Source organism: Rhipicephalus sanguineus, chromosome 8 (assembly GCF_013339695.2).
Source record: "Rhipicephalus sanguineus isolate Rsan-2018 chromosome 8, BIME_Rsan_1.4, whole genome shotgun sequence".
Lineage (NCBI taxonomy): Eukaryota > Metazoa > Arthropoda > Arachnida > Ixodida > Ixodidae > Rhipicephalus > Rhipicephalus sanguineus.
In genome coordinates, this window is record NC_051183.1 from 104,712,428 (window position 1) to 104,733,828 (window position 21,401).

At 46.4% G+C, this 21,401-nt stretch overlaps 1 long non-coding RNA gene across 1 annotated transcript; it reads right to left on the bottom strand.

Annotated features, from left to right (window-relative positions):
* Nucleotides 1-249: 249 nt before the first annotated feature.
* Nucleotides 250-21,088, bottom strand: LOC125759711 (uncharacterized). The gene is made up of 3 exons (XR_007417340.1): nt 21,021-21,088; nt 2,750-2,842; nt 250-491 (listed from the first exon to the last, which is right to left on the bottom strand). It is a non-coding gene; the product is annotated as an uncharacterized LOC125759711 (long non-coding RNA).
* Nucleotides 21,089-21,401: the final 313 nt, after the last annotated feature.

Below are 21,401 nucleotides of genomic sequence, written 5' to 3' on the forward strand. Positions count from 1 at the left end.
TGGGAATTTCCAGAATTTTCCTCTAGTTGGAATATAGTTATATCTCAGCAATGTCCACATTTGTCTGATAGCGTGAAGGAAGTTCATGTGGACCTCAGTCAACATGTATAACATTATAAAGGATAGAATAACCACCGCGTAAGACTGCCAGCGATGTGAAGCACGAGAAGCTTGAAGTATTTCTTTATTCAGCCATGTTACGTATAAAATACGTCACAATCAACACAGAGATAAATAGGTGTCCCGCGCTCGAACAATCTTCTTCGACTTTAGGATTGTCCGTAGACTAACAGCAGTATCCCGCAATGAATGGAAAAGTCTTGTATTAGTTTAAAAATATTTTCAATAATTTGGCCATCTACATTCTCCTGAGACCGTTGAGTTCAGAAAGAACCGAGGATTGTCGCAGTAGTTCAAAAAAATGAAATCACAAACTTCGTTCCGATGTTCAACATGCTGCGGCTTCACCCAGTACGAACAGATGGTCCTCTCTGAAATGTCAATATTAGCAAGCATCGGTGGGCTGCGCTTTTAGGTTAGAAGAAAACTAATTACTGGTAATAAATACACGTCATATCGAAGCACGCGTGACTTAGTCATTATTCTTTTTCACCCATCCCACTCAACTGGGGCGAAGTGGGCACAGAAATCATCGTTAACATGTAAGTTGGCACAAAAAGGGAACGCGAATGATCGAACGTTGCACAGCTTCTCAAATGCGTTGGACCTAAGAAATGAGCGCTAATTTTGCAATATTTAAATTCCCGCTTCGGTTTAGCGGTACAAATTCGTCTCTGCTATCGTATCATGCTATCTCGTACCCACAGTTGCTGTACAGTCTAAGAAATGAATGTGTCCTTTGACTCTATTTTGCTACGCATGTGACTATCACATGTATAGCTCTTTTTAGAGAGAGACGTTGATGCCTTTTAGGAGAGCTGTGGGATGTATTACTCTCTTTAAAAAAACATGCTCTCTTTTGAAAAGTTGTGCGTCCCACGACTCACCTAAAGACAAATAGCGTGACTCCCCAAAGAGAGTTATCCATGTGAGAGTCACATATGTCGCAAAGAAGACTCAAAAGACACCTTTTTTGTCAGAGTGTACTGTGAAGCAGCGAAAATAGCCCCTTCCCCCCTCCCCGCCCGCCCTCACCCAAAATAAGACGTCTGAAAAAAAACAACAGAAATGTCATTTGCTTCATGCCCAAATGGTGCTCTACAGTGTGACGACATGCATTATAGCGTCTTAGCCATTGTTATGCATGACTGCTTCAGTAGGCATGTCACTGACAGATATGCTTCCAATTCCAGTGACGATGCCGAAAGAGTTTGTGAAGATAAATGCGCAGTGTTTGCATTATATCCAATTATACTGCTTGATGTCTCAACCTGTCGTCGGATTCGGTGCTGTGCGCCCGATCGATGCTCATCAGGTGTAGTCACCACAAATTCCTGAACGCACGGCTCACCTCTATTTTCAGGGTCTCCACATTTTCAGCGACATTTTCGTACGTGAAATTCATTTTACCCAAATGAGAGGAAAGTGATGTTTCTCTGTGAGACAACTGTTGTTCTGACTTGAAGCAATGAAGAAAAGAGCACTTGTCACCAATTTGAATTTTTTTTCTCTACTGATCATTTCCGCTCAAAGCCAACAGGAGAGATGTTATGTAAATAAATCTGATAACTTTTGTGTGGCTCCTGGTTTGCAGATAGCGTATTATGCATCATATAATTACCGAAAGAGATATATATGTATATATATACCTGGAAATCCGGCTTCCTGCTAGCGCAGTGGGAATCGATGTTACCTGAACAAGCCAAATTTTGCGAAGCGCATCATCGTCAGTGCCTATATGAAGCGCAAGACATGGGATTAGCAGGTATTTAGATTATTCTACAATACCTAAAGGGTGGGTTACACTGTGACGTAACGTCGGCACTCGCGACCGTGTGGAAACGCCAGTTTTAGAGAAGAGAGATGCGGGCTTTGGCACCCTGACGATTCCGTCCTAATCTGTTGTTGGATAATTTGTGGTGGCTCGAGCAGCATTATGTTATAATTGGCAGAGCCACAGCAGCGCAAATATGAAAGTTACTGCATTCTTTTGGCAGGGCATAGGCAACACTATGCAACAGTAAGTTCATGAGGCACACAATTAATTTGTGCCCTTCATGTACGAATATATATTATAGTCGTGTCACTTTTCAAGTTATTACCTGTCTCCGCCGCATTTCATGCCCTCACAATCTTTGAAATTTGGCTATATACCATGGGAACGAAATGACTACGTGAGCACAACGGCGTAGGTGTTAGATAGATAGATAGATAGATAGATAGATAGATAGATAGATAGATAGATAGATAGATAGATAGATAGATAGATAGATAGATAGATAGATAGACAGACAGACAGACAGACAGACAGATAGACAGACAGATAGATAGATAGATAGATAGATAGATAGATAGATAGATAGATAGATAGATAGATAGATAGATAGATAGACAGACAGACAGATAGATAGATAGATAGATAGATAGATAGATAGATAGATAGATAGATAGATAGATAGATAGATAGATAGATAGATAGATAGATAGATAGAATGAAATTACTTGTTTGGCACACCAAGATATCAGTCGTACTGAACAGAAAAAGGCGCGATAACCAGCTAGATGCATTAGTTATCCCTAAGTACATTTATTCACATATTCTTTCTCTCCCAGACTAAAGTGCACTTACCTCCTTCTTGCGGATAGAGGCCTGTAATGAGGCAGTAGTCATTCGCGTGCAAGACACCGTAGTCTGTTGTTATGCCTACAGGTAGGATGGCTCCTGCAAATTCGGGCGAAATCTTAAATGCGTTTGATTTACGGATAGTAATATAAAAAATGCAGAAATGTTTTTTGAGAAATTTTTAATTCGAATGCCAAATTGTAAATGCGAAAGCCTTAGGTACCTCATGAAGCATGAAAAGTGACTGTGGGCGGTATGGTATGACATCGCCCTGTAACGGTATCTTAAAGTCACACGTAGCGTAGCGTCACAGGTCATATATATATATATATATATATATATATATATATATATATATATATATATATATATATGACCTCAGATATACAAATGGTGGCGTATCGGGCCGAAGGCATAGTAGACAAAAGTGAGAGGTCCTCAGCAACGAAGAAATCAGCAGATGTTCCGTGTACGAATACAACCGATCAGCGAAGCTCCTTAGATATGGGACGCAAACGACAATGCGTCTGATCTCACTTCTGGCTTTCGTGAATGCGGTAGGGTGGGAAGTGGGTGGGGCAGGCTTCTGCGGTGCTCGGTGTCAGGAATGACTGAGCGATTGAATGTGCGGCGAGCGTAGCGCAGGGATACAAAGACAGGCGGAAAAGAGGTGCGAGCGATGATGCGGTGTGGAGCTTCGACGGTGGCGACGGAACGGCACGCGCAGCGTTTCATCATTTTTTAGGGGCGAAGCTCCTTAAAGCGGCACCCGTTCGTCCCTCGTAGTCGTAGTGCGTAACCAGTCGTAACGCTAGTACCAGATCTTGACCTCCAAGGTGGTGCCGGTGGGAGATTTTTCCTGTGCGTTGTTGAACAATAAGAAATTCGCAGCGTGCGCGTTAACTAAAAGCCGAATTCTTCTGTCTCTCATTCCCCATTAGCAGCCATTGGCATGTTCCAGTAGGAAACGTTAGTAGAAGTAGAAGTGGAAGTGCCAGCTAAAAGCCGACTTCTTCTGCCTCTCATTCCCATTAGCAGCCATTGTTTACCTCCAAGGTAGTGCCTGGTGAGATTTCTCCTGTGCGTGATTAAACAAAAAAAAATTTGTTCAAAACGCCGTTGATTGACGAAATAAACCAACGATAGACGCCAGATGTTTTCTAAAAGCAAAACGAAAGAACGCCAGATGTTTCTAAAGCAAAACGCAAAGACGCCAGCTGCTTAACGAAAGACGCCAGATGTTTTGTAAAGCAATGGTTTTCTAAACAATGAAAGTTCACAGCGTACATGTAAAATTAAAGTGAGCTGCAAGTCGTCATAACTCTCATCGAACCTTTAGTATAAACGCGCCCGATCTCACGTCGGTGATGATGTACTGGGCAGAATTCACGGAAGATTCACGGTTTACCGATGAACCTCCGCAGCTTCGCCCACTCATCATCATTCACTCCGTGGATATGCTGTCATTTTTTTTTGCGCCGGCGCCGGGTGGGGCGAGCGTCTTCCACTACCTTCCATAGAGTGACCTGGCATAAGGGTAGTGTCCAAAGCAGCGCACGAATACATGAAACGAGCGAGGGCCTTGTGTGGCGAACTGCCACGCCGAGGCGCTGCCGTGTCGGACCCGTGGTCTACTCCGCGGCGGACGCCGCGCTAAAGCGGCGAGCGTCTGTTACGCACCTGATATTTTGGCCGCTATTAGCCAAAATTGGGGGAATTCGGGCAATATTTATTACTGCGTCACTGCAATATAATACTGCAGCGACTCATCGCACAGAGAGCGCGTTTGGGCGTTGTGAAACGGGGAGTTGGTATATTGCCTTTCAGCTGCTTTGTCACCGCTATGGTCTACACTTACGCGGCTGTTTGAGCAACGCACTCTGTGCGCATTTTATAATGAGAGAAGGCGCTTAATTTTCTTTCCTATTGAATGACGAACGTAAACTTCTTGCAGCCGAGAGTAAAATGGAGATAACCAGGAGGACGCAGGAGATATGCACGTTGTAATTGGCTAGCTCAGGCTAACGCTCTTGCAGCCTTCATATCCTTTCTTTTATTTCGTGCGTTCTATTTGTTTTACAAGGCTCCTTCCCGCGCTCTGCTGTTTCAAGACGTTTTATACGAAGCCGAATGTGTCAATCGGCGTTGCCGCGGTACTAAAATTAAAAAAAGTATACTCGCGTCTCGTTCACTTGGTATACACGAAAATTGGCATGGAGGGGCACGAATGTATGCCCAACATGACCGATACGTCATGACATCAGTAACTTGATATGCTTACCATTCGCTTAACGAGTAACAATAATATTATGGCGTGTGGCGCGCAAACCCACTTTCTTCGGCCAGACATAATTTTGATTATGTGTGGTCTAACGATTTGTCTCCGTCAGGTGATAAAAACGTGGTGGTCGCAAATATCGATGGCAGCATGTAAGACACCGATATCGAGGTAAAATATATGCGGAAAAAATACATGAAAAAAAAAAAACACGGTCCCTTATGCAACTCGCCTGTGATGACTTGAAAGCGAAAGCTATCTTATTTTTCACCAGTCGATGCAGTGATCCTCCACCGCCCCTCTCCGAAAGCTTTCTGTACATAACGTGGATTCGGACTGCCTACTGAATCGACAGCATCGCAAGCCATATTTATTAAAGAGAAGACTAGACACGCTGTTTAAGTACTCCGGAGCTTCAGCACGAAAGCGTGGTGGACGCTATATTGAGCTCATCAAGAAAAAAATTGGCCGCGTATCTGCGTGCTTCGCTGCAAATGTCGTGTAAAGACGATAGAAGAGGCGCTGTGTGGGGACGCCAGCCAGCCCGAAAACGCGGTTTGGCGCGAAGCGCTGTAGCAGAGAAACGTCCGCACTCAACGAGTACTCTCCACACACTCTTTTATTTACACGTCGCCTGGGTAAAACAGGAACGCCAGAGCGGCGCCCACAACCGGCAGCCTGAAGGCCGCCCACAACGCTGCTTTTTCATTTTTTAAATATTTTTTTTCACCTTCTTGGCCTTCTCAAAACTAAAGTTTTTCAACACCAACCCATGGCATTCGTACAGTGCAATACAGAACCGAAACCGAAACACAACAATGAGCTCGTGCGAAGGGCACGGAGGAAGGCAAATTTCAGCGCAGTCGCATTTTCAGCTTTGTTGAAACAGCTCTCGCTAGACGACGACGAAGTAAAAGAAGGCACACGACAGGCAGCGCCTGTCCTGTGCCTTCTTTTACTTCGTGGTCGTCTAGTGAGCGCTGTTTCAACAAAGATGAACGCATACCAACTCGCTCAAGCTTCCATTCTTATGCATTTTCAGCGCAGCTTAAGAAACTAGGGTCCTTAAAATTACGTATGTATGCATTTTTTATTAAAGGAACACGCCACCTAATACTTACCTAGTGATGTTGCACCTCAGATATGCATGATATTTACTTTTTGATCGACAACGTTCACAAGTATGAACAGCCATACCAGTTCAAGACGGCTGGCCCTTGGGCAAGTGGTTCAACTTTGGCCGAGTGGCTGAATCGAGGGACGTGCCGACGAACAGAAAGACAGAAAGACAGACCAAAATTTCTGCGTTTAAGTTCCCCAAGAAAGACTATCGTCTTTAAAAGCGGACAATTGCGGTCGGGTGCCCTGTTGACGCACACTCACTTACAGTGGACACAATTATATTTCATTTAGCTACTCGTCCACATCTTTTTGTAGGCTCTGAACCACGCGACCGCTAGCTTCAGAGAACCGTGAAAACAATTGAAGTTGAGACTACGAACGTTTCATACTGACGTGCAGCGATCCCTGAATATAGAAACAAGATGACGCAGCAGTGACCACAGCTGGCTTCGAAACCTCTAGTCACTCTCTCTCTCTCTCTATTATATATATATATATATATATATATATATATATATATATATATATATATATATATATATATATATATATATATATATATTGTCACCTTGCCGGCGTTGGGTGCTATCAGCGCTATGTTGGATGTAGCCGCCTCACAAGACCTTGAGGCCAGCCCACCCGAGAACCGCAGAGAGTTGCGGCGTGCTCTCGCGCTGCTCTCAAACCAACTGGGCTGCTGAGCGTCGGCATACTCCGGATTTTCACCTGCCGTTCCACCATCGCCGGCTTTCTTCGAATTACCGGAGTTTCACGGCTTCCAGAACGACGCCGACAAGTGGGCGGCCACCATCAACGCCCTCGGAGCTCGCGAGGCCTGGACGGACCAACAGAAATTGCGGGTGGTCATAGACCGCCTTCGAGATGGTGCCGCGGCGTGACACAGGTACGAAGGCGTGAGGCAACAATCCTGGGACGAGCGGAGCACCAAGCTCATATGTGCCTTTGGATCGATTGACTACCATCTCGCTGCCACCACCCAGTCCCCAGCCAGTTGTGAGAAAGAGACAGACAACGCCCGATCCTGGGCGAGCTGTTCTATTCTTGTTCTTGTTCTTGTTCACCTGCAACTTTGGCTCACACCCACTGTGGGGGATTGGCCAAGACTTGAGTGGTTTTATAAATGTTATAATTCTTTAGAGGGGAGGTTACAAAATAGAAAAATTATAAATTTGATAGGAAATTTTGACACTTAATCAAATATGAAAAATAAATAAAGAAATAACAATAATGAAATAAAATAAATCAATGCCCGAATATTTTAACTATATACATGAGTTGACACAGAAGAATAGTAATACAGATTATCTAATTAGCCGATTGGTTTCATTGAGGTAATCCCTCACAGCCACGCAAACCTTCGCATTGGAGAACCCAGAAATAGAGGCTCCAAAAGACAAAAGCACAGGCACAGATAAATTCATTCCAATAGCCCGTAAAGGCCTTTCCAAATGGGTTTTTCGTGCTGTAGTATATCGCCTGCAGGTCAGAAAGAAATGATCAATTGTTTCCAGCTCACCACAGAATGCGCACAGTGGAGAAGGTGCCTGAGCAGACCTGTGTTGGTAGAAATTTAGCCTCGGTACACGACATCGTAGCCTCGTAATTGACACTTCCAGTTTACGGGTTTGACAAAATGACCTCCGCCAGGGATATAATAAGTGCCGATATTCTGTGGAACTTGTGAGTGCTGTGTCTGCAAAAACTTCCATAATGCTACGCCTGCGAAATCGCGCAGCCGTCACATAAGCGGATGTTGGAAAAGAAGGTAAAATCGGTCCATTAATCGACGACTTTGCTAAAGAATCGGCAATTTCATTTAGGAGCAACCCTTTATATCCAGGAACCCAAACTAAGCGAACTTTTCTCAAATGCACGGGTACCAGTGCACGAAACGCCTTTATTACGTGGGAGTCAACCCCAGCAGAAAGTGCAGCACAGAGGGATAGGGAATCTGTGAGTATAACGGCAGATGTAATTGTCGAGTTTAACTTGCGCAATGCGAGCACTACTGCCAGAAATTCAGCCACAAAAACGGGTATGAAGTCGGGTAGTCGAAGGGAATAAGACCAGTCCAAATTCGGGCTAAATATACCAACATCTGACTTTTCGTCACACTGTGATGCATCTGTAGCAATAATAATGTTAGTGCTAATGCTCTGCAGGTGTTCTTGTAATAAACCGTCTAAAGTATGATGGGGGAGTAATTTTGCATTATTAGGAAAAATATCATCAAATTGAATATCCACAGGGTACGAATTATCACGAGGCGGGGTTATATCGCAGATATGTACGTTCAAAGGGTCCAGTAAACGTTGTGCAAATATAATTTGGGGTGTGTGAAATCGCGGCCATCTAGCCCCAAAAAATAATTCCGGATGGGAAATAAAAGCTGTTTCTGATTGTCGTAGTGGGGACTCGTAAATTCTTAAGAATGTCTGAACAGTCAGAAGGCGAAACCGGCACGAAAGAGAAGGAACCCTCGATTCTAGATACAGAACGTTGTTAGAAACAGTTTTTGGAAGGCCGAGGCATAAGCGCAGCGCTTCCCTTTCCAAAAGAATTAAAGGCCGTATCTTATAGGCTGGGGCACCAGAGAATAGTACGCAGCCAAATTCCAAGATAGGGCGAACGTACATGCGATAGATCATTAATAGTGTGTCTCTTTTCAAACCTGTGCGGTAGTTGCTTAGCCTACGCAACATGCCAACAGCACGCGCACCTTTTCCAGCTGTATATTCGATGTGGGGTCGCCAGTTAAGGGATTGATCATAAATTACCCCAAGGTACTTAATAGACTCCACCTGTGGTATGTCCTCATAATGGTAACTCAGTGAGATGTGCACAGGGCATTGCAGTGGAAAAACAAGAAGGGCACATTTACTCGGATTAAGCAAAAAGTGATTGTGATCGAGCCAGATCTCCAGGGTATTAAGGTAAGTCTGCATCCGTTCATATAATGTCTGGATATTATCTGCCGTTGCAAAGAATGCGATGTCGTCAGCATACACATAAGTTGTTATTTCCTCGTGTCGTGGAATGGTGCTCATTAGTATATTAAATAGCACCGGGGAAAGCACTGAGCCTTGCGGTACTCCTCTCGTTTGTGTATGGGTAGTCGATGAAAAACCGCTTTTAAAACAATAAAATTTTCTGTCCACAAGGAATTTCCGAATCCACGCTACTATGTATGCCGGAAAATTGAGATATTCCAATCGATCCAATAAAATACCATGTTCTACAGTATCATATGCTTTAGCGATGTCTAAAGTAACTAAAGCCGCATATTCATTACGTAGTCGTGCTAAGTGTATACGACTTTCTAAATCAACATGGGCATTCCAAATTGAACACCCAGCCCTGAACCCGATTTGACAGGGACTTAGAATTGATCTCTCGTTAATAAAATCATTGATTCGAGTATGGATAATTCTCTCGATTAATTTTACTAGATTTGACGTCAAGGCGATTGGCCTTATGTTATCCAAAATATACCCTCCATCTTGTTTCTTAAGCAGCAATATAATTTTAGCAATTTTCCACTCCAAGGGTATCCATGCATTCTTTAAGGAATAATTCACAAGTTCTAAAAGAACGTTAGGCGATTCCTGAAGTAAAACTTTTAGCATTGAATTCGTAATTCCATCTGGTCCAGGAGCAGTGTTCGGTAGACATAATACAGTCTGAGTCAATTCATATAAAGAAATTGCCGGAAAATCATGCGAAGATACCGACATGTTGCGAATAGCCGATAGATTAGTGGTAAAGCGACGTTCTAAACCTTTGGCTATCTCTTCCAATGAAGCGCTCATTTCTTGCGGCGTCAAGATACAAGATTCTAATGTTAAAGGCGTTGGCAGTACTTTTCTTGTTCGAAGGTACGCAAACAAAGCACGCTTATTTTTTGACTTGGAAAGGTAATCGTAATGTCTAATGTCATATTCTTCTTTTGCACGGTTAACAGTGCGCTTAAATACGCCAGCGAGAAACTGATAGTCTTTCCAATTTGTTGGGCATTGATTATGTAGGAGCTTTTTCCAGGCAGCTTTTCGTCTTCTGTAATCGCGCGTACATTCATCATTCCACCAACGAGAAGAGGATCGTTTACTCGATGGGATAACGAACTCGGAGTTTTTCCGAGATCCGTCTAGTATTGAGCCGATCTTAGACGCAATTTCCTGACCACTGGCATTCTGAAGTTTTAAAAGAGCAGAACGCAGACAGCTTTGAAATTTCTTGTGATTGACATATATGCGTGTTGGCTGATCTAAAGTTATTATTGGGCAAGTAATATCAAAAACTACAGGGAGGTGATCGCTGTTAGTTGCCGAGTCAACCACGGACCATGATAAAATATTGATCGCTTTTGTGCAGAACGTTAAATCTAACACTGAGCGAGTCTGACCTCGAACAAATGTTACCTGCCCTTTATTCATACACGAAAGATTTTTGTCAATGGTGCACTCCCACAGTCGCCTCCCACACAAATCTGTTTTAAGCCCCCAAGACAAATGATGCGAGTTGAAGTCTCCTGTTAGTACAATTTCCTTTCTACAGGCTGTCAAAACGCTGTCGAGGTGGCTCGTACTTTGTACACCGGTGGGGAAATAACAATTTACGATCGAAAAAGGGTGGTAGCCTGGAAGACACAAATCTAATGCTATAATTTCACAATCAGAGTCCAACATTCTGAAAGAAATTTGCGCCCTATGACATATTTTACTTGATACCAGAATCATTAAACTACCGCCACGTGTTTGGCGATCTAATCGAAAAGAACGAAAACCTGCGAGAGAGAAATTTTTATCCGGTGTAAGCCAGGTTTCTTGGAGAATTACAATATCAGGGTTAAGTTGATTACAAAGGTAATTTAAGTCAGTTGAGGCTGAGAATATAGATCGGCAGTTCCACTGAAGTACCCTTAACTGACCAATGGTGGTGAGCGCACCGCAGAGGCGCTTGCCGCTTCCTTGCCGTTATCTTTATTCGTAAGCAACGATTCAGTCTTTTTAGTTTTTGACTTGAGAGCAGCAGAAATAGGGGACCTTGCACGTTTATGAGCTCGAGCATCAATTTCCATGTCTGTGGCATCACTTGTGCTTGGCTGAGGCGTAGACCGGTCTGATTGCACTTGTGATACAGATTGCTTAGCCTTATCTGCAGATGCAGAAATTTTGTCCAGCACTAGCCTATGTAGTTCAGCGGTTTCAATGGTGACAGTTGACTCAGGCGCTGTAGGAACCTGGATTCCTGGCGTCATCTGATTTGAAATCATTTGCATGAAACATTCGGAAAGGTTGGATATTAGTTTATCCATAGCCTTAGTCATTGCCTTCTCCACAGCAGATTCAATTGCCTGCGATAGATTAGAATCTAGATTTGAAGTGTGTCGTGCTGCAACACCAGAATATCCGAAGGCCCTGTCTTTAACCATATCAACAGCTTCCCTTCGCGAACAGCGGCGGCGGTCAATAATTTCTAGTATGTGTACTTCCTGAGCACGAGCAGAGCAGTCGGAGTAGTCTGCAGAGTGACTCCCTCCACAGAGACAACACTTTGCTGATGTTGCGGAGCAGTCGCTTGAAGAATGGCTCTCTCCGCAGGTACGGCAACGAAGGTTTGATTTGCATCCTCCCGCACTGTGGCCGAACCTCCAGCAGTTTTTACACTGAATTGGACGAGAAGCGAGGGGCTCTACGCGAAAGATGAGAGGCCATAACTTTATTTCGCACGGGCATGTTGTGCCCACAAATGTCGCAATGACAGATTCAGTTGGGATCCTCTCGTTGTTAATAATGCGGTTACATCGGTAAACGGAAATGACGCCTGCTCCAGAAAGCCTGTCTAGTGTCTCGGCTGGACTTAACTTGGAGTCGACGCCCCGTACGAGGCCCTTAGTACACGCAAGGTGAGGCGGAATAAAAGCACTCACCGGGGTTGAAGCAAACGAGGTGCACTTAAGCAGATCCTGCACACAGGTCTGGTCTGGTGACCTACACACTATGCCTCCTCGCCCGAATTGGCGCACGTCGGTGATGGTCTGAAAATGGTTTGACGTGGCTTTAAGCTCCTTCTGGACAGCCTGGGGGTTAGTGAGCCTGATGAAACCTCCATTTGTGGGCACCAGTGCAACAGGAATGCTGCTGACACCACTGCGGAAAAACAAGTCTAGCGGTAAGTCATTAGACGGCAGTGACGCTGACCAGGCGGATCGCGCCTGACCAGGAGAATTGGTCGACATCGGCACCGAAGATTGAGATAAAATCAAAAGCAGATACTCGACTAGGGACACAAAAGCTAAAACCACTCAATACTCAGCCAACAACACCACAGCAGGCGGCGTCCAGGCTCTCAGTGAAACTATTGTCTGACCGCTTCTTTCTCTGCCTCTATCTAGCTGCCCGCGCGCCACAGCACCGGTGTAGAGATCTCTGTATTTGAACAATTTTCTGATGTGATTGACAGATGACGCTTTGATATTTGTAAATTGCTTACCGTATTTTCGTTCATGTAGCCTTTTAACTTGTAGAGCAAGGATGGGGGTATTTGCAACTTTATTTCATGATATCTAGACATTGTTAAAGCATTTTCCATATTACACAATATATACAAAAGCTTGTGGAGTAACGTTACTTTGCCTGGCATTGCTTTTATTTCAAATGTTTGCACACGGCGAGCCTTGTTGTACACTACCTCAGAAGCAAAAATAAGCCAACAGCCTCGTGGTCGTATGGTCGTCTCTGCTTTTTTCTTTTGTTTCCCTTACGTCTTCCCGATGTGCTTTGTTCATAATAAAATGCTAGGGGAGGCTAACAATTTGTCGCATGAAGTAGTGTGTATGGCTAGCAAACCGCTGGCGAACATGAATAAAAAGCTCGTAGTGTGAAACGGTCACCGCGCGTATTTCAGCTGACTGCGCGTGTTTTTAGCTGACTGCGCGTGTTATTGTTGTGTTATTTAAACGTTAACGAGGGTTAACGTGTAGTTCACAAGGGGCCTCGTGCGCATGCACAATCTGTGCCCCCCCACACACGCAACGAGTAAGCGTCAAAAGAACACCGACTCCCTTTTTTCCCCCTCTGGAAGTGACCGCAAAAGGCGCGGGATCGGGTTTGCTCTGCCATGGATGCACCCCTCGCAGCGAGTAATTGCTGCCACTCAAGAAAACAACAATGCCCCCCGCGACCTTCAAAGGCCCGCCGCGGTAGCCGCGCTCTGCGTTTTAACGCGATAGCGTTAAAGAGCTCGTATCGCAGAAATTCCGCCGTCGGCGTCGGGGCCCTTGGTTGTGAGCGAAAAATCATCATCTTGTCCGTGACTGAAAAATCGAAAAAGCTGCAAATAAAATAAATAATAAAAATGTTGGGTCCGAGTGAGAATCGAACCCAGGCCGTCTGCGTGGCAAGCAGGTGTTCCACCACACAGCCACGCCTCTGCTCGGAGCTGCACTGAAAGTAACTTTCATGCTTCCCAAAAATACGCGTGCTGTATACAGTGTCACAGTACGAGATGTAATATCGCGGTAATATTGCGTGGTACAAGCGTACATTGCCATCGGGCGTCACACCATGTCAATATCATAACGACTTGGTGGTTTAAAGAGAGCCACCCATTACAAAAGGCACACACATTACTGCGCGTATTTCCTTAAGACCACGTAGTGGGTGCATCGCAACTTCGAAAACGTTTCTCGCGCATAATTGCTCCTGGTTTAAAGCATGCTACCCATTACATAAGGCGCGCACCTTAGTGCGCGCATTCAGTTAAACACTCGTAGTGTTCGAACTGCGCACTAGGAACAGAATATCGCTATCGCGTTCAACTCTTAAAGGCGAAGCTTTAGCGTCCCCCAATTTTTGTTGCCCTTCTGCCATTTCTATTTAATTTTTTAAAATTTATTTATTCATTTTTTTCTTTCCTTTTTTTGTTCCCCCGCCCGCATCTACGGCACCTGCTCTACTCCGCCGAAACGGTGCTTGTTTCCCCATTCTCTTCTTTGTTTTCTCTAGCGAATGAGCCGAGAGGAACTTTTTGACACACTATACGTCACCGCTGTCAACTTGACTGATTTATTATTTCCTCCCTTTCCTTTCTTCAACTATGACTGACCACGACGATTTTGGATGTTCGCATAGCGCTGTATTTGCTCATAAGCCGTGACGAAGACCGGTCCACCGGTCGAAACTCTTGGCAAATAAAATTAAGATCACCGCGTAGCTGTGTCTCTTCTCTCTCTCTCTCTGTATATATATATATATATATATATATATATATATATATATATATATATATATATATATATATATATATATATATATATATATATATATATATATATATACATATTTAAATATATATATATATTGTATGCTTTTTTATAGCACTTGTAGCTCTCGCTATCTCGCAAGCTCTATTGGTTATTTACTTAGTGTTGCTTTGTGTTATGACACGGCCTTATCACTTATTGCGACTTTACCTGCGTCAGTATATTTGTTTCTCGACCTCTATCTCAGCTCTGTTTTTGTTGTTGTTCCAGCCTTTCGCCCTGTGGCGTTCGGGAAAATTGCGTCAGTGTGTGTATCTGTGCATGTTTTACGGGAATGTGTAATTACACTGAAACGCACTGTACAAATCTGCACTTTGACAAAGGACAGTCCCCGGCCGAAAGCTCAAGATAAATGTTGTTTCTCCATGTGACTTTCCATCTCATATATAAGTATATATATATGTATATATATTATTTATTTATTTGTTTATTTATTTATTGCAAGGGGCATGAGCCGGATATAAATATGTACTGGGGGTCCCAAATATTATGTAGCATGATTAAAAGAAGATGTACGTCATTACGCCAAACACACCGAGTGCATACTGTTACCAGCATACTGTAGTATCTAGCACACTTTTTTAACACGGAAGTGTTTTATGCTGGGGTCCACCAAGTACATCCGTTACGGATATGACGCTGGTAAAATGGACGCCAACGGGTGAGAAAGAAAAGAATACCAAGAAGACCCGCCGCCGGGAATCGAACCCACGACATTGTGGCCGCGACGGTGAGCGCCCGACGCTTAACCAACTAAGCCACCTTGGCAGGGACTGGACCCTTCAGGAAAGCGCCTTATATCTTTTACACATTCCCTCCCGCACGGTGCTCTCTGTTGGTGATGGTTAAAGCATGGCCGCTGAAGTGGCGGGCGCGCGAAACACGTCACGCGCACGCCATCTCGGAGGTCATGGTTAAAGCGTCTCGATACCCTAGAGGCAGTTACGTTGTTTCCCTTTGACTGCCTGTTAGCGTGCGCCACATCATCGTAGTGCAGCTTCTACTTGCACCAAAGGGATTTCGCCGCCGCCGACTGTTTCGATTTCGAGAGCACCGACTATAAAAACTGCTGCAATACGAGTTGCAGAAAGGACACACTTTCAACGGGCGAATGTCCTGCCTTGGTGAAGCGAGACAGAGGCCAGCGGGACGATCGCGTTTGCGGCTGAAGGTACGAACCTCGGCCTCCCGTGCTCCTGAAACGCAGTGTGGTAATGTATGCATGAGCGCAGGCGTCGGTTACACATAACTAGAAAGCGCACACCATGCCGTTTCTCTCCTTAATTGAAGACGTTTTGAAGAAGTGCATATCGGGTACCAGTGTCGACTATGAGCTTGTTGATGCCATCTTTATGCGGGACTCACGATTCGCAGTGTCCAAATATATGTTAACTTCAGCTACCACAACGGTTTAATCATGATCATAAGCGTTAATCGTCGCGAAGGAGACAGGCCACTGGGCGTTAACATGGGTGCATCGACGTCAAATGGTGCTATAGCTGCCAAACAGGAATAGATATGGTACAAGCTCTCATATATCTCACACAGTAAGCTCTGCTTCTGTGAAGACACGTTTCACTTTCGTGTTATACATATTCCTATGACGGAAGGATCAGCCAAGTTTTTTTTTTGTTTGTGAGGTTTAGGTAATAAGTGCTAATTCTGTTTCTAACACGACAAATACTCACCTTGTAGCGACGCGTTCCTACTCAGTAATGGGTCGTCCTCTCGAACGCCTTCCAGTGGGTCGTTCTCTTCTCTGAGAGCACGCCCCTCGTGCAGAGAGTCGCCCCGCTTTGACTGTCGCTGCCGTGCGCCGTCGCCGAGTGCCCGTTAATAAGCGTCTTGACAATTTGGTGGAGGTGCACGGCAGCGACAGTCAAAGCGGGGCGACTCTGCACGAGGGGCGTGCTCTCAGAGAAGAGAACAACCCACTGGAAGGCGTTCGAGAGGACGACCCATTACTGAGTAGGAACGCGTCGCTACAATTACCCCGGCTACGAAAAGGGAGCCGCCTGGCGACCTAGCAACTTGTCACTATGAGCGGGTCATGGTAGGGCTTCAGGCGCGCCACGTTGACAATGTCGCGCCCTCGACGGCGCATGTCCGAAGATGGGTCGATGGGTTCGATCAGGTAGTTCACCGGGGATGTGCGTTCTACGACACGGTAGGGGCCTGCGTATTTGGGCAGTAGTTTGGAAGAGAGGCCAGGTGCAGTGGTAGGGACCGAGAGCCATACGAGAGCTCCAGGAAGGAACGTGGGCGCAGAACTGGTGGTGTCACCGCGAATGCTTTTCTGCTGCTCTTGACTATGCGTAGTAAAGGTCTTGGAGAGCTCGCGACACTCCTCAGCAAGTCTGGCTGTGGCAGAAATAGGCGCACATTCAGATCGATCCGGCTTGTAGGGAAGGATTGTGTCGATGGTGTGCGACGGGTGCCTGCCATACAATAAGAAGAATGGTGAGAAACCAGTAGTGCTCTGAGGAGCGGTATTGTAGGCGTACGTGACGTAGGGCAGAATGACATCCCAATTCGTGTGGTCGGCGGCGACGTACATGGAGAGCATGTCACTTAGCGTGCGGTTGAAGCGTTCGGTGAGGCCATTCGTCTGCGGGTGGTACGCAGTAGTTTTGCGGTGAACAACGTTGCACTCTCTGAGAATGGCTTCGACGACTTCCGACAAAAAGACACGGCCTCGATCACTGAGCAGCTCCTGGGGTGGACCGTGACGCAGCATGAATCGGTGGAGCCGGAAGGAGGCCACATCGCTCGCTGTAGCCGCAGGGAGGGCAGCAGTTTCAGCGTATCGCGTGAGGTGGTCTACAGCGACGATGGCCCAGTGGTTACCAGCGGACGTCAGGGGATGTGGCCCATATAAATCGATGCCAACGCGTCCAAACGGTCGGTCAGGGCACGGTAGAGGTTGTAGACCTGCTGGCGACAGGTGCGTTGAAGTTTCGCGGCGCTGACAATCGATGCAGGAGCGAACGAACTTCTCCACGTAGCGGTACATCCCTCGCCAAACGTAACGTTGGCGAATGCGGTGGTAGGTTTTCGATATCTCAGAGTGTGCACACTGCGGATCAGAGTGGAACGACTCGCATATGTCATAACGCAGACTGTGGGGTATTACTAGTAGCCACTGGCTGCCGTCGCCGTTGTAATTGCGTCGGTGGAGCAGGTCGTCGCGAACGGCGAAATGGTGAGCTTGACGACGCAACAAGCGAGTGGATGGTGTGGCCCATGGATCAGTCAGCAAGTCTATCAGTGAGGCAACCCATTGATCCTTGCGCTGCTCGGTAGCGATGGTGTGAATATCGATGGAAGAAACGACAAAGTGTGAGGCTGAGTTGTGGGCATTGTCGTCAGGCAAGGGAGAGCGCGACAGGGCGTCGGCGTCAGCATGCTGACGTCCGTTGCGGTACAGCACGTGGATGTCGTAGTTTTGCAGGCGAAGTGCCCAACGGGCAAGACGGCCTGAGGGATCCTTCAATGACGACAACCAGCACAGTGCATGATGGTCGATGACGACATCAAATGGGCGACCATACAAGTAAGGTCGGAACTTTGTAAGGGCCCAAATGATTGCCAGGCATTCTTTCTCCGTGACGGTGTAGTTGGTCTCGGCTTTAGTAAGCGTACGACTTGCATATGCGACGACATATTCCGGGAACCCAGGTTTGCGCTGCGCAAGCACAGCACCGAGGCCAACACCGCTGGCGTCCGTGTGTACCTCTGTAGGGGCCGTAGGGTCGTAGTGGCGTAGAATGGGAGGAGACGTCAACAAACGACGGAGCTTTTCGAAAGCGTCGTCGCACTCTGACGACCACGAATTGAGGGGCCCGTTACTTCCATGGAGCTTCGTCAGCGGTGATATGATAGTCGCGAAGTTTCGGATGAAGCGCAGAAAGTAGGAGCATAGTCCTACGAAACTGCGCAGTTCTTTGACGGACGTAGGTTTGGGGAACTCTGTCACGGCCCGAAGCTTGGCTGGATCTGGCAGGATGCCGTCCTTGGACACCACGTATCCTAGTATCGTCAGCTGCCGTGCTGCAAATCGGCACTTCTTGAGATTCAGTTGTAAGCCGGCGTCGCTCAAGCGCGTCAAAACCTGCCGCAGGCGTTGAAGGTGTGTTAAGTCCGGGGCGAAAACGACGACGTCGTCGAGGTAGCATAGACACGTGTGCCATTTCAAGTTGCGCAGAACGGTATCCATCATGCGCTCAAAGGTCGCGGGCGCATTGCACAGCCCAAAGGGCATGACGTTGAATTCGTGCAAGCCGTCGGGTGTGACAAACGCTGTCTTCGGTCGAGCGTCATCCGCGATGGGGACTTGCCAGTACCCTGAGCGCAAATCGAGCGATGAAAAGAACTCTGCTCCTTGCAGGCTGTCAATGGCATCGTCTATTCGAGGTAGGGGATAAACGTCCTTACGGGTGATCTTATTGAGTCGTCGGTAGTCCACACAGAACCGCACAGAGCCGTCCTTCTTCGCAACGAGAACGACAGGAGACGCCCACGGGCTGTTTGAGGGTCGAATAACATCGCGGCGAAGCATGTCTTCGACTTGCTCGGTAATTACACGACGCTTTGTTGGCGACACGCGATATGGACGTTGCCGCAATGGTGGTTGGGCGCCAGTGTCGATGCGATGCGTGACAGCAGACGTGCGGCCGAGAGAAGTTTGCGCTACATCGAAAGAAGAACGAAATTCTTCCAACAGGCATAGAAGCTGGGAACGCTCGACCGACGTAAGGTGTTCAGCAATCGAGGAACCAAATAAATCAGCGGGTGACGAATCAGATGTGGAAACAGCAATGAGCGAATGGGAGCTGGCGCAGTGCGTGTCACCCGGTGCGTCCATAACTTGTGCGTCTTCGAGGGCTTCAGCTCTGCCGAGACATTCCCCTCGCACCACCCTAACAATGTACGGGGATGGGTTCGTAACAAAAATATCGGTGTCGCCCTAAATGACTTGCACGGTCGCAAATGGCACCAACAAGCCTTTTCTAGTGAAGACGCGGTCAGATGGAGAGAGGAGTGCAACGGCGTCGGCGAGACCGGTGCAGCAGACTGACACAGCCGTTGACGAGTTTGCAGGAAGTGTGGTGTCGTCTTTGACGAGTACCTTGGTCGCAGCCGGTGGACTGTCCGCCGGCGTCAAATCTGAGAATGGTGAGAGCTCTATTTCGGCTGGTGCGCAAGGAAATACGGCGGCGTGACGGGCGAGAGAATCCCATCCCAGGATGACGTCGTGAGAGCATGAGGAAATTATGATGAATTCGACGGCGTACAGAGCGTCCTGAATCACGACACGGGCGGTGCACACCTCTGTCGGGTGAATACTGTGAGCGCTGGCTGTGAGCCCGGAAAGTGGCGTCGTCACTTTTCGTAGTAGTCGGCTAAATTTAGCGTCCATAACGGAAACGGCAGCTCCAGTGTCTACAAGGGCCGATGTGCGCACACCATCTAGAAACACGTCTACTACGTTTGATGGGCTTCGCTGAGGGGTTTGGCTGTTCGATAGCGTCGCAGCCCTTGGACGCGTTCCTACTCAGTAATGGGTCGTCCTCTCGAACGCCTTCCAGTGGGTCGTTCTCTTCTCTGAGAGCACGCCCCTCGTGCAGAGAGTCGCCCCGCTTTGACTGTCGCTGCCGTGCGCCGTCGCCGAGTGCCCGTTAATAAACGTCTTGACAACCTAATTAATAAAATGTCAGTCAGGCATATGTAGACAAATTGAAATGGCATGTAACTGCGCTATATTCAACAGCGTACTAATTGTGTGCTCGTTTTATTTCGCTAATAAAGAAGGCCCGCGAAATCTGAAAAAATGACTCTTGACTACACTGCAGCGCGCAACCGGAAGCAGCGCCCTCAAACAGGATCACTGTGAGGTAGCAAGTCAAGACTACTCTCTGTGCTATTGCGGGTGGGAGCGTAGTCACGTGCTATTTTTCATATTTAGTGTGCTTTCTTTATCGGCCGGAAGAAATGAGTACATAATTAGTACGTTGCTGAAAATAGTGCAGTTATATTTCTTTTGAGCATGCGTACATATGCCTCATCGACATTTCAACGATTAGGTATGTACTTTCTGAGCTAGAAACATAATAATAATATGTACCTTAGGTCGGCAAAAAATGTGGAGCTCATTCAGACTCACTCATGAAATAAATTTTGCCCTTAGAGCTCACTCGGGCCATGACTCACCAAAGTTTTTCTCAACTGAGCTCACTCGGGCTCAGACTCAATGAAATTTTTCTCAACCAGACTCACTCGGACTCAAGCTCACCAAAATAATACTCACCCGGACTCACTCAGACTCAGACTAACGGCTCGATCTGAGTCTGAGTGAGTCGACACATGAGTGAGTTTGCCGACCTATGGTGGCTACTACAGTATACTGGAAACAATATTCACTAGGTGTGCCTCGCGTAATGGCGTTTCTCTTTTTTTTTAATCGTGTTGCTTGATATTTAAGACACCCTGTTTATATATGCATGCAGACAATGTTGTAAGAATTTAGCTCTCACCGGGATAATCAATGCGAAAGTACTGCCAGCCTCCTTTTATCCACGTGTATATACTGAGTGTGTATTTTCTGCAATAAAGATTAGTAGGTCAATAATGTGGGTTATAAATATATTCATCACAGTCGCGAAAATTCCTCTCGAAATGTTCTTCCTACATCCAGAATGCCGAATGATGGAATAATTTAATCTACTGCTCCCAGCGTGTGCGGTCATATGTGCTCCTCGTTAAATACAGCACATTAATGTACTAGAAGGCAAGAACAGACAGAGCTTCATTCCATACAGAACCAATCTGTGAAATGCGTAACCTTGATATAAGGAACACTGCAGCGATTCTGAGGACACTTGACGCTGATGTACTGTTACCAGTACCAAGGGCTG